The sequence below is a fragment of the Stegostoma tigrinum genome, chromosome 9 (genome assembly GCF_030684315.1).
Source record: "Stegostoma tigrinum isolate sSteTig4 chromosome 9, sSteTig4.hap1, whole genome shotgun sequence".
Lineage (NCBI taxonomy): Eukaryota > Metazoa > Chordata > Chondrichthyes > Orectolobiformes > Stegostomatidae > Stegostoma > Stegostoma tigrinum.
In genome coordinates, this window is record NC_081362.1 from 17614975 (window position 1) to 17628490 (window position 13516).

Sequence of the window (13516 nt, forward strand, 5' to 3'; positions counted from 1 at the left end):
TCATCCTACCCCCTTGACCTGTCCATCCTCCATGGATTGACCTATCTCCTCCCTAACTCCCCACCTACACTCAGCTTTACTGGCTCCATCCCCGCTGTACTATACTGAGAAATCGGAGTTAATGTTTCAGGTCCGGTGACCCTTCCTCAGCGCTGAATGCTGGAAGTCTGTTCTGAGGAAGGGTCATGGTCCTGAAACATTAACTCCGATTTCTCTCCATAGATGCTGCCAGACATACTGAGCTTTTCCAGCAATTTGTTTTTGAATCCTCAAATAGTACCCAGTTCCAGTTCTGAAGAAGGATCTAGCCTCTGCAGTTCTTTAGGTTTTTTGTTTAGTATTTACTCACTGCCACATTTCTTCCAGATCGGCCCACCTTGAAGAAGTTCTGCTCCACTCTTTGACAGGGTTTCCGCTTCAATCTCTCTTCTTGTTCACTATCATTAATTTCGCTGCTGCTACTGATGTTTGACAAGGTATTTGCCAAAACTTGTTTTCGCAGCCATATCACATTTCTCAGAGACTACCTCTAACTTGGAATCATGTGGGATGAGTCTAACTCAAGTTTCATCCTTTGATTTTTGAATCCACCCAGGATCACAGGTGTCTCTGTGATGCTCGGTGTTTCTCAGACAGCTATTCTCGCTGCATCGTGAGATCCATGCACAATGCTATGCATCACCATATGCACACTCTCAACCTCTCCCTCCTTCAGTACTGCCTCATGCTAGCTGAGTGCTGCCCTGCTCCCCCTTGTTCTACTCCATCATCTGGCTTATTCAACATTGAAGACCTGAAGAAGGGTCACTGGACCTGAAACATTAACTCTAATTTCTCTCCACAGATGCTGCCAGAACTGCTGAGTTTTCTCAGCAATTTCTGCTTTTGTTTCTAAAGCCCCCTGCAGCTCCAGCTCTACCACAGCAAGTGGCCAGTTCTCCAGAAATAGTGCCCTCTGCAGCCTCAGCTCTGTCACAGCAACAGTGACCAGTTCTCTGAAACAGTGCCCTCTGCAGCCTCAGCTCTGTCACAGCAACAGTGGCCAGTTCCTGAAACAGTACCCTCTGCAGCTCCAGCTACATCAGTGAACTTAAAAAGAACAGCTTGATGAAGAGTGATCTGGACTCAATAGCTTGCTTTCTCTATGGATACTGCCTGACCCGCTGTGATCTCCAGCATTTTTGTTTTCACCTAAAAAGAACAGAGTCTGTTTCATGGAACGGTCAGATAATTGGCAGAAGAAATTAAATGCAGAGAAGTGTGCAGTGATTAATCCTGGCACAATAAAACGAAAGATAAGAGTTTCAAAGGGAGGTGCAGGAACCAAAGAACTTGATGTGTGTGAAGCTAACAGGGAGGTTGAGAAAGCAGTTCGTAAAAAACATAGGATTCCAGGCACAACAAAAAAATACAATTGACAAATCTATATTAGATAGTGGAACAACCTCTTAATGTGGTTAAGAAGGCCTAAAGGATACTTGTCTTTATTAATCAAGACATCAAATGGTAGACTAATTAAGAAAGTTATATCATATGGGATTTGGGGAGAGCTTACCATTTGGATACAAAATTAGCTTGACCGTAGGAGATAGAGGGTGATGGTGGAGGGTTGTTTTTCGGACTGGAGGCCTGTGACAAGCAGTGTTCCTCAGGTATCGGTACTGAGTCCACTTTTTGTCATTTATATAAAAAAAATTTTATGAGAATATAGAAGGTATGTTTAGTAAATTTGTGAATGACACCAAAATTTGTGGTATCGCCGACAGTGAAGAAGATTATCTAAGTTTTGGAGTAGATCTGTAGCTCGGGTTGTGGGTGTTGAGGTTGGTTGGCTCGCCAAGCTGGCTTGTTGTTCTGCAGACATTTCGTTACCATGCTTGGTGTTTCTTGCAGTCTCTGTAGGGGATCTTGGGGAAAGTGGGGAACTACAAATGAAAGTACACCGAAAAGGCACACACACTGACCAGGTATTGACCTTCAATAGTAAACACCCCAGCACACACACTGCAGCAACATAGAACTACGCCAAGAGGAGGAATACCTCTTCCAAGTATTCAGTGATAATGGATATCCAAAGAACTGGGTCAGGAGATGCCTACAGGAACAGCATCATAAAGATTCTACACGCCCCGACACACTCATCACACTACCCTACATCAGGAACACGTCAGAATGAACACATTGAACTTGACCCCCTATATATTCCACGATGGAGGAAACCCAGAAGTGAGGCAATCCATCGTAACGTACCCCAGAGTTTAAAAACCAGGCAGGAAAACACACCGACGCTTCATCAGAGGCTGCACTGAGGATGTTACCAAGCATGGAAACGAAACGTCTGCAGAACAACAAACCAGCTCGCCGAGCCAACCAACCTCAACAAGATTATCTATGATTTCAAAGAAATCGATCAATTGGGTCAATGAGCTGATTTTAATTTGGATAAATGCAAGGTATTGCATTTCGGTAAAACCAACAAGGACTTATATACTTAATGGTTGGGGCCCCAGGCAGTGTTGTCAGACAGAGAGACCTAGGGGTTTTGGTTCATAGTCCTTTGAAAGTTGCATCATAGGTAGATGGGGTAGTTGAGGAGGCATTTAGCATGCTTGTCTTCATTACTCAGACCACTGAGTATAGGAGTTGGGACATAATGTTGAGGTTGTACAGGATGTTGTGAGGCCTCTTGTGGAGTACTGTGTACAGTTCAGTGTTCCCTGCTATAGGAAGGATATTAGTAGATTGGAGAAGATTCAGAAAAGATTTACAAGTATTTTGCCAGGACATTTTTCACTGTAGCATAGGAGGTTGAGGGATGACTTTATTGGTTTATAAAATCATGAGGAGCATGAATAAGGTGAACAGCAAAGGTGTTTTCCCTGGGTTGGGGGAGTTCAAAACTAGGATGCATATGGTTAAGGTGAGAGGAGAACGATTTAAAATGGACCTGAGAAGCAACATTTTCACACAGAGGCTGGTTCGTATGTGGATTGAACCACCAGAGGAAGTGGTATATGCAGGTACAGTTACAACATTTAAGAGATATTTGGACAAGTACATGGATAGAAAAGATTCAGAGGGATATGGGCCAAACGCAGGCAAGTGGGACTAGTTTGGTTTGTGGTTTGAGAAATGTGGCAGGCATGGACAAATTGGACTGGAGGATCTGTTTGCATACTGTATGACTATAAAATATAAAATAAATAAACTATTTTTAAAAACATATAAAATCAAAGAAATTATAATGGAATAAAGCAAAGCGGATGCTAGAGATCCGAAACCGAAACAGAATTTGCTCGTGAAACTCAGCCAGTCTGGCAGCAACTGTGGAAAGGAAGCAGAGTTACTGTTTCAAGTCTGTGATTATTTGTCAGCATTGATTGAAGCTAGAAAAAAATTGGCATTTATGCTGAAGACAAGATTGGGAGTAGGGAGAAGTGAATGAATAGGTGGCAATGGAGCCCAGAGACAGAGAAATGAAAGGGATAGGTTGTTACGGACCACGCCAAAACCCTTCAAAACATGTCAAGGAGATAGCCTAGATCTTAACTTTTATCTAATTTAGTGGCAAGTGTAAGGTGCTGTATTCTGCCTGCAATTCGATTGGTCAAACTACGAGGCATAAGCAAAGTACACTTTATTCTTATACCACAGATAAAATACAAACAAAAAAAGCGTAACTTTAACTCTATCAAAATATTTATCAAAACATGACTCATCAACTATTCCAATATATCAGGATCCCATACACACACCCTTGGCAAAGGCAAGTTCAGCAAAAAAGATTTCCCTCACTTGCTATCCTCTCCAGTCCAGGAGAAGGAATGCTGATAGAATGAATCTAACAGTAGAGGGAAAACTCAAGCTTTGTAGCAGCAGAGAGAGAGCTATATCTAGTAGCATCAACTCCAAAAAAAACCCAACTTCAACTGAAAGCAAAATCTAAATCCCTATGCCTGTGAGAGACTGATTCCACCCCCTCATGCTTCATTTACCCATGCTAAAAACAAAACCCAAAACTACTTACTTTGCTTTCCTTGGAGCTGACACCTCAGCACCAAGTTTACATTATGCCTCTTCAAGAGAAACAGAACAGAACAAATCTCTCCTAAAGGTACATATTGTCACACCCCTTTGAAAAAAGACCCATCAATAAACAAAGACGACTTCAGTTACTGTACATTTTACATATACATTAAACTAAACCTAAGCATGCAAACATTCAATACGATAGTTCATCCCACTCTGTTTCTTTCCCCACCAAGCTACTCCACTTTCAGTTTTCAAAGTAGTGACAACACATGAGCAATTATGTTCTCTCATTCTGCTATGTTTAAAATTTCCAAATCAAATGGCAGTAAGATTAAAGTCCATCTTAACCATCAGGTATTTTTGTCCTTAATTTTTTCCAAAAATGTTATGAGGTTATAATCAGTACAATTGTCTCAGACACATTACTGATAACATAAATGTTGAAGTATTGCAATGTCAACATCAAACTCAAGAGCTCTTTCTCAATGCTGAAATATTTATTTGATGAATATTCAACTTATGGGAGAAATACCCAATAGATCTTTCTATCCTGTCATCGTCATCCTCTTGTAAGCATACAACACCGATACCCACGTTGCTTGCGTCAATAGCCACCTTGAATGGCCTTGTGTAGTTAGGTGTTGCTAACACTGGAGCAGTTGTTAATACAGCTTTCAGATTGTCAAATGCCTTTTGACAATTCACTGTCCACGGAAATTTTCAGCACTTGTTCAACAGGTCAGTCAGTGAAGGAACCATACTGCCAAAATTCAGTATGGATAAAAAAACACTCAGTCCCGATATTGCAGTACATCCTTCTTCAATGGCATGGGAAACTCCCCAATAACCTTTCTTTTCACATCCCTTGGGTCCACCTATCCACGTCCAATAATATGGAATGTGACTTGGGGGCTTTTGCGAACTCACTCTTAGCCAAATTTACCACCAAGCATGCCTCTGGAAGTTGATCAAATAATTCTACTAGATGCTCCAATGTTCGTTGCATGTGTGACTAAAAGTCATCGGATCATCTACATATACCACACAATTCGGTAATCCTGAAATTACCTTATTATCAGTTTTTGAACTGTGGTTGGTGCATTCTTCCAAATGGCATGAATCTAAATTGGTAAAGTCTATTTAGTGTCACAAAAGCAGAAATTTCCTTTGCTCTTTCGGATAAAGGTACCTGCCAGTATTCTCTGAGCAAGTTCAACCTTGAAATAAAACTTGCTTGTCCCACCTTCTCAATACAGTATTCCAAACATGGAATCAGGCATGGATAAGGTTTTGTAACAACGTTGACTTTGCAATTATCCATACATAATTGTGTGCATACTGATTTTGGCACCATCTCTACGGGTGAGGTCTATTCATTGTAAATCGCTTCAATTATGTCTGAGTTAATTTTCAAGTTCTTCTTTAACCTGTGTCAATGTTATCAGATTAAGCCTATAAGGATGTTGCTTAATTGGAACAGCATTTTCTAAATCTACACCATGCATAATTAGATTAGTACTTCCCAGCTTATTTCCATACAACTATCCACGTGATTATAATAATTCTTTCAAGTCATTTTGATTTTCCTCTGGAAAGCAACTCAATAATTTATCCCAATTTTGAGAATTTGGCCCATGTCCAATTTAAGTTGAAGAATATCAAATTCAGAATCATTTGGATTTAATTCTTCACTCTGGGTTTTAACCAGTAACACCTTCTTTTGTTTTCCTTCCCTATGGAAATATTGTTTGAGCACATTCACATGACACATTCAGTGAGTTCTTATCTCTACCTGGAGTTCTAATCAAATAACTCACTTCCCTCAATTTTCCTTTTGATTTGATAAGGCCCTCTAAACCTTGCCTTTAAAGATTTACCTACTCCTCGTAGTAATACTAACATTACCTCCACTAGCGAAATTACGTATTTGATATCTCTGCTCTGCTTTCTGTTTCATCACAGGCTGTGCTATTTTTAAATGCAGTTGAGTTCCTCTATTTAATCTCACTCTAAAATTTGACAGACAGTCCAATGTGTAGTTTCTGAAATCCTACTCATCAATTTTTTTCTGAATTAATTTCAGCGGTCCTCTCACCTCATGCCCAAATGTTAATTTAAATGGACTGAATTTAATTGATTAATTAGGTGCATCCCTAATTGTAAAACGCACAAATGGAATTCCTTTATCCCAATCTTCTGGATAGTCTTGACTATAGGCCCTCAATGTTGTCTTTAAAGTTTGATGGCACTGTTCTAACCTTCCTCCCCAGCTGTGATCCTGGATGGTACACAGAGGAATGAATCATTTTATTTCTAAGCTATCCATAATTTCCTTGAATAACACTGATGTAAATTTTGATCCCTGATCCAATTGTATTTCTTTGGATAGTCATGGAGCCATTGTCATAGAGTTATACAGTACTGTAACAGACTGTTTGGTCCAACTCATTCACACCAACCAGATATCCTAAACTGATCTAATCCCGTTTGTCAGTATTTGGTCCATAACCCTTTAAACCCTTCCTATTCATATTTACATTCAGTTGCCTATTAAATGTTTTAATTGTACCAGCCTCCACCACCTCCTCTGTCACCTTATTCCATACACACACCACTCTCTGTGTGAAAAAGTTGCCCCTTAAGTCCCTTTTAAGTATTTCCCCTCTCACCTCAAACTTATGCCCTCTAGTTTTGGACTTCCCAACCCTGGGGAAAAAGACCTTGACTGTTCACTCTATCCATGCCCCTCATGATCTTATAAACGTTTATAATGTCACCCTTCAGCCCCCAGTGCTCCAGGGGAAAAATCCCCCTCTGCAGTTCAAACGCTCCAAGCCCGGCAACCTCCTTGTAAATCTTTTCTGAACCCTTTCAAGCTTCACAACATCTTTTCTATAGTAGGGAGACTAGAATTGAACGCAGTATTATAAATGTGGCCGCATAAATGTCCTATACAGCTGCAACATTACATCTCAACTCATTTCTGTTCCCTGTAAAAAATAAATGAGTAACTGTTCTACAATCCTTTTAGCTGCAATACTGCATAATATAATTGCCCTTGAAAATTTAATAGATGCATCCACTATAGTTAACAAATACTGATTCCCTCAGAGATAGTAGGAACTGCAGATGCCGGAAAATCTGAGATAACAAGGTTTAGAGCTGGATGAACACAGCAGGCCAAGCAGCCTCAGAGGAGCAGGAAGGATGATGTTTTGGGCCTAGACCCGTCTTCTGAAGAAGGTTCTAGGCCCAAAACATCAGCCTTCCTGTTCCTGTGATACTGCTTGGCCTGCTATGTTCATCCAGCTCCACACCTTGTTATCACTGATTCCCTCTTTTTGTTTTAGGGAGTGGTCCTGTGCAATTAATTAAGATTCTTGTAAAAGTTACTCAAATGCAGGAGTGGGTACAAAAGGTACTGGTTTTATTACTGCCTGAGGTGTTTTTATTACCTAACACAAATGACATGCCCGGCAAAATTCAACCACATCTTTATGCAGTTCAGGCTGATAAAAGTGTTTTTGTATTCTTGCATGAGTTTTCCTTATTCCCAAATGACCTCCTACCGGTAACTGCCATACGACCCACAACAACTCTTTTCTATAACCCACTGGCAATACAACTTGATGAACATCTGCCAATTTCTCATCTGTCTGAATTCACTACAGTCTGCATTTCCTCAACATGACTTCATTTTTAAGATAATAACTATCTGGGATACACTTAGATTCTGATTTGGTGATTGCTTTTTGATACAACTGCTTCACTTTTTTGAATTTTTCTGTTGTAATTCAGCCTACTTCTCTGAACTAAATATATCCAATTTGTCCTCTACCTTAACTTGTTTTTTTCCCCCTGAACCTTTAATGGAACAGTTTCTGATAAATTGAACTTTAACTTCCTCATCTTTACTCCTTAATGTGTCCTTCTGTTTCAACCAATTGCTTTGGCACCTTGTTAACCCTCAATCAGAAAAATCCCAGGATAAATCTCCTGTAACAGCTCAGTGGCTTTTCATTCACAGTGGGCATCACTTCCACTTGTGATCCTGTATATCATAATTGAGGATAAACTGTATCTCTGGAACCAAGGATTTCTCTATTTCTCCTACGACCACTTCACTGTTTTTCACTGGACTCTCCAGTCTTACCTTATATAAAGGAACACTGCCCTTCTCACCATGAATTCCAGTACCACCCTTTCTAACAATTCTACTTCTGAACTACATATCTCCTCATCTTTCACCATCAGAGATTGACTTGTTCTTGTATTTCTTAAAATCTTATTTCTTCACCTGCTCCTCCTGGCATGGATGAGTAAACTTTAACCATGAAAGTAATGATGAATGGTCTAGGCCCGAAACGTCAGCTTTTCTGCTCCTAAGATGCTGCTTGGCCTGCTGTGTTCATCCAGCTCCACACTTTGTTATCCGTGAAAGTCAATTCTTTGGAGAGATCTGGGACTTTCCTCTCAGCCAAATCCTGAGCAGGTTGTACATGCTGGTGCAGCTTTTTGGCTTATACTGTGCTTTCCTTTACCACTTCAACAAAATCCATGGCTTCTCCTGTTTTCCCATAATCATCTTCCCAGAGCATTTTTTAAACCATCAACATCGCAACTTCGTGTGTGCTACTTTATTATGACAAAAACACCTGAGGTTTATTGACCTCTCTTCCCCACCTCACGAGCTATTTTCTTACCCCGCGGTAAACATTTTTTTTACTATCTTCAATGATATCTCCTTTACCTCTACCACCTGAGGATTTCTCTTTTCCCTAATTTCTATCCCTCACAGACTGAAATTGATGTCGGAAGCTAAGCCTTGATTTATGAACAAGGTCATAATCATTGCCCATTTCAGATGTGAATCTTCAACACAAGTGCTCACAGCTTCGGGATATGAATGCTTAAACTCCTTCATTTTAAGTCAACTTTTACTTTTCAGTTTCAACTTTCAAAATTCAACAGTTCTCTCTTTATTCCTTTCTTTTGCTAGGGCTATTCCCCTGCAATTTCAGTTTGTGTTTTTGATTTTCAGCTTCTGCTATTCTTAACCAATTTTTTTAATTGCATGGAGTCTGATAATAGACCTGAGAGTGGATCAAAAGGGGTTAGCTGGAGCTAAGAGAAACCCATGTCATAACAGGACTGGGGTGGGGTTGGGTAAAAAGACATGGAAGATTGGAATCAGGCTCTAAAATTATTGAACTTGATGATGAGTCCTGGAGGCTGCAGGGTTCCTAAGCGGAAAATCAGATGCTGTTCTTCAAGCTTGTGCTGAGACTGCCTCCCTCACCCATTTGAACCTATCTCCCTCTGAAATGGATGCACTCCATGCTCTCAGATCCAATCCCAACTTTGTAATCAAGCCTGCTAACAAGAGTGGTGCTGTTGTCTGACATACTGATCTCTACATTGGGAAGGCTGAATGCTAGCTCTCAGACGCCTTCCCCAGACCATGACCCCACCATTAAGCATCAGGCCAGCTGTCACCAACCTCACTTCATTGAGGGATCTCCCTACGACAGCCTCCCAGCTCACAGTCCCCCAGATCTATGCAGCCTTCTTCTACATGCTCCCCAAATATTCACAAAGAGGTCTACCTGGCCAGACACAATGATTCTGCCCACTCTTGCCCCACAGAACTTACTTTTCCCTAGCTCATCTTGATTTTTTTCTCCGCTTGTCCAGTCCCTTCCCACCTACATCCCCAATTTTTCTGATGCTTTACACCAGTGTCAGATTTTCCAGTTTGCAGGCTCCTGCTGCCTCGTCTTCACCATGGACGTGCAATCCCTTTATAGGTGCATCCCTCATCAGTATAGTCTCAGGGCTTGCTGCTTCTTCCTGGGGGGAAAAAAAGCCTGATCCACCACTATCTTCCACCACCCTCCTCAGTCTCGCTGAGCTCATCCACACTTTGAATAACTGCTCCTTCAATACCTCTCTCACTCTTCAGGAGAAAGGTGTGGCCATGGGTACCCACATGGGCCCCTGTTATGCCTGTCTGTTTGAGGGATAAATGGAACATTCCTTATTCCAGTCCTACTCTAGTCCCCAATGACAACTTTTCTCTGGGATATTGATGGTTATCATCAGTGCTGCTTCCATCTCTCATTCTGAACTGGGAAGTTTATCAATTTCATTTCCAATTTCCACCTTGCCCTCCCCTTTACTCGGTCCATCTTCAATTCCTCCCTTCCTTTCCTTGACATCTGTTCCCATTCCTGGGGGATAGGCTGGCTACTAACATACATACGTCTCCGCTGGCTACATCTGCGGGAAGTGCACCCAGCTACAGCTCCTTGAAAACCGTGTTAGGGAAATGGAGCTGGAGCTGGATGAACTACGGATCATTCGGGAGGCAGAGGGGGTAATTGAGAGGAGTTATCGGGAGTTGGTCACTCCTAAGGCTCAGGACGAGGATAGATGGGTTACAGTTAGGGGGAGGAAAGGGGACAGACAGACAGTGCAGAGATCCCCTGTGGGCATTCCCCTCAGCAATAAGTATACCGTTTTGGATACTGCTGGGGGGGTTGACCTACCAGAGGAAAGCCATAGTAGTCAGTTCTCTCGCACTGAGCCTGACACTGTGGCAAAGAAGGGAAGGGGGCAGAATAGAAAAGTACTCGTGGTAGGGGACTCGATAGTTAGGGGAATCGACAGGAGATTTTGTGGGCAAGATCGGGATTCCCGGAAGGTATGTTGCCTCCCTGGTGCCAGGGTCCGGGACGTCTCCGATCGGGTGTATAAAGTTCTGAAAGGGGAGGGTGAACAGCCAGAAATCGTGTTACATATTGGCACAAATGATATAGCCAGAAATAGGTTTGAGGATATAAAAAGTGATTTCAGGGAGTTAGGATGGAAGCTGCAGAGCAGGACGAACAGAGTAGTGTTCTCTGGTTTACTACCGGTGCCACGAGATAGCGAGGTGAGGAACAGGGAGCGGGCGCAGCTGAACACGTGGCTACGCAGCTGGTGTAGGAGGGAGGGCTTCAGATATGTTGATAATTGGGATGCCTTCTGGGGAAGGTGGGACCTGTACAAGAAGGACGGGTTGCATCTGAACTGGAAGGGGACCAATGTCCTGGGTGGAAGGTTTGCTCGAGTAGTTCGAGAGGGTTTAAACTAGTATGGCAGGGGGGTGGGAACCTGAGCTGTATACCAGAGGTGAGCGTTGATGCAGGTGAGGCAGTAGCAAGAGGTAGACCAGCTAGTGGGAAGGATTTTCCTGGGAAGGAACCAAGGGATCGGTTAAAGTGTGTTTGCTTTAATGCAAGGAGTATCAGGAATAAAAGTGATGAACTTAGAGCATGGATCAGTACCTGGTGCTATGATGTTGTGGCCATAACAGAGACATGGGTTTCTCATGGGCAGGAATGGTTGCTGGATGTTCCAGGGTTTAGAACATTTAAAAAGAATAGGGAGGGGGGAAAAAGAGGAGGGGGTGTAGCACTACTAATCAGAGAGAGTATCACAGCTACAGAAGCTTCCATTGTCGAGGAAGATCTGCCTACTGAGTCAGTATGGGTGGAAATTAGGAACAGCAAGGGAGTAGTCACCTCGTTAGGGGTTTACTACAGGCCCCCCAATAGCAGCAGGGAGATTGTAGAAAGCATAGGTCGACAGATTTTGGAAAAGTGTGGACGCAGTAGGGTTGTTGTAATGGGTGACTTTAACTTTCCTAATATTGATTGGAACCTCCTTCGAGCAGAAGATTTGAATGGAGCTGTTTTTGTAAGGTGTGTTCAGGAGGGTTTCCTAACGCAGTACGTTGACAGGCCGACGAGGGGAGAGGCCATTCTAGACTTGGTGCTCGGAAACGAGCCGGGGCAGGTATCAGATCTTGTGGTGGGAGAGCATTTTGGTGATAGTGACCATAACACTCTCTCATTCTACATAGCTATGGAGAAGGAGAGGATTAGGCAGAATGGGAGGATATTTAATTGGGGAAGAGGAAACTATGATGCGATTAGACACGAGTTAGGAAGCATGGACTGGGAGCAGTTGTTCCATGGTAAGGGAACTATAGACATGTGGAGATGGTTTAAGGAACAGTTGTTGGGAGTGATGAGTAAATATGTCCCTCTGAGACAGGCAAGAAGGGGTAAGATAAAGGAACCTTGGATGACGAGAGCGGTGGAGCTTCTAGTGAAAAGGAAGAAGGTAGCTTACATAAGGTGGAGGAAGCTAGGGTCAAGTTCAGCTAGAGAGGATTACATGCAGGCAAGGAAGGAGCTCAAAAATGGTCTGAGGAGAGCCAGGAGGGGGCACGAGAAAGGCTTGGCAGAAGGAATCCGGGAAAACACAAAGGCATTTTACACTTACGTGAGGAATAAGAGAATGGTCAAAGAAAGAGTAGGGCCGATCAGGGATAGCATAGGGAACTTGTGTGTGGAGCCTGAGGAGGTAGGGGAAGCCCTAAATGAGTTTTTTGCTTCTGTCTTTACGAAAGAATCGAACTGTGTAGTGAATGAAACCTTTGAAGAGCAGGTGTGCATGCTGGAATGGATAGAGATAGAGGAAGCTGATGTACTGAAAATTTTGTCAAACATTAAGATTGACAAGTCGCCAGGCCCGGATCAGATTTGTCCTCGGCTGCTTTGGGAAGCGAGAAATGCAATTGCTTCGCCACTTGCGAAGATCTTTGCATCCTCGCTCTCCACTGGAGTCGTACCTGAGGACTGGAGAGAGGCAAATGTAATTCCTCTCTTCAAGAAAGGAAATAGGGAAATCCCCGGCAATTATAGACCGGTAAGTCTCACGTCTGTCGTCTGCAAGGTGTTAGAAAGGATTCTGAGGGATAAGATTTATGACCATCTGGAAGAGCATGGCTTGATCAAATACAGTCAACACGGCTTTGTGAGGGGTAGGTCATGCCTTACAAACCTTATCGAGTTTTTTGAGGATGTGACTAGTAAGGTTGATGAGGGTCGAGCTGTGGATGTGGTGTATATGGACTTCAGTAAGGCATTTGATAAGGTTCCCCATGGAAGGCTCATTCAGAAGGTCAGGAGGAATGGGATACAGGGGAACTTAGCTGCTTGGATACAGAATTGGCTGGCCAACAGAAGACAGCGTGTGGTAGTAGAAGGAAAATATTCTGCCTGGAAGTCAGTGGTGAGTGGGGTTCCACAGGGCTCTGTCCTTGGGCCTCTACTGTTTGTAATTTTTATTAATGACTTGGACGAGGGAATTGAAGGATGGGTCAGCAAGTTTGCAGATGACACAAAGGTCGGAGGTGTCGTTGACAGTGTAGAGGGCTGTTGTAGGCTGCAGCGGGACATTGACAGGATGCAGAGATGGGCTGAGAGGTGGCAGATGGAGTTCAACCTGGATAAATGCGAGGTGATGCATTTTGGAAGGTCGAATTTGAAAGCTGAGTACAGGATTAAGGATAGGATTCTTGGCAGCGTGGAGGAACAGAGGGATCTTGGTGTGCAGATACATAGATCCCTTAAAATGGCCACCCAAGTGGACA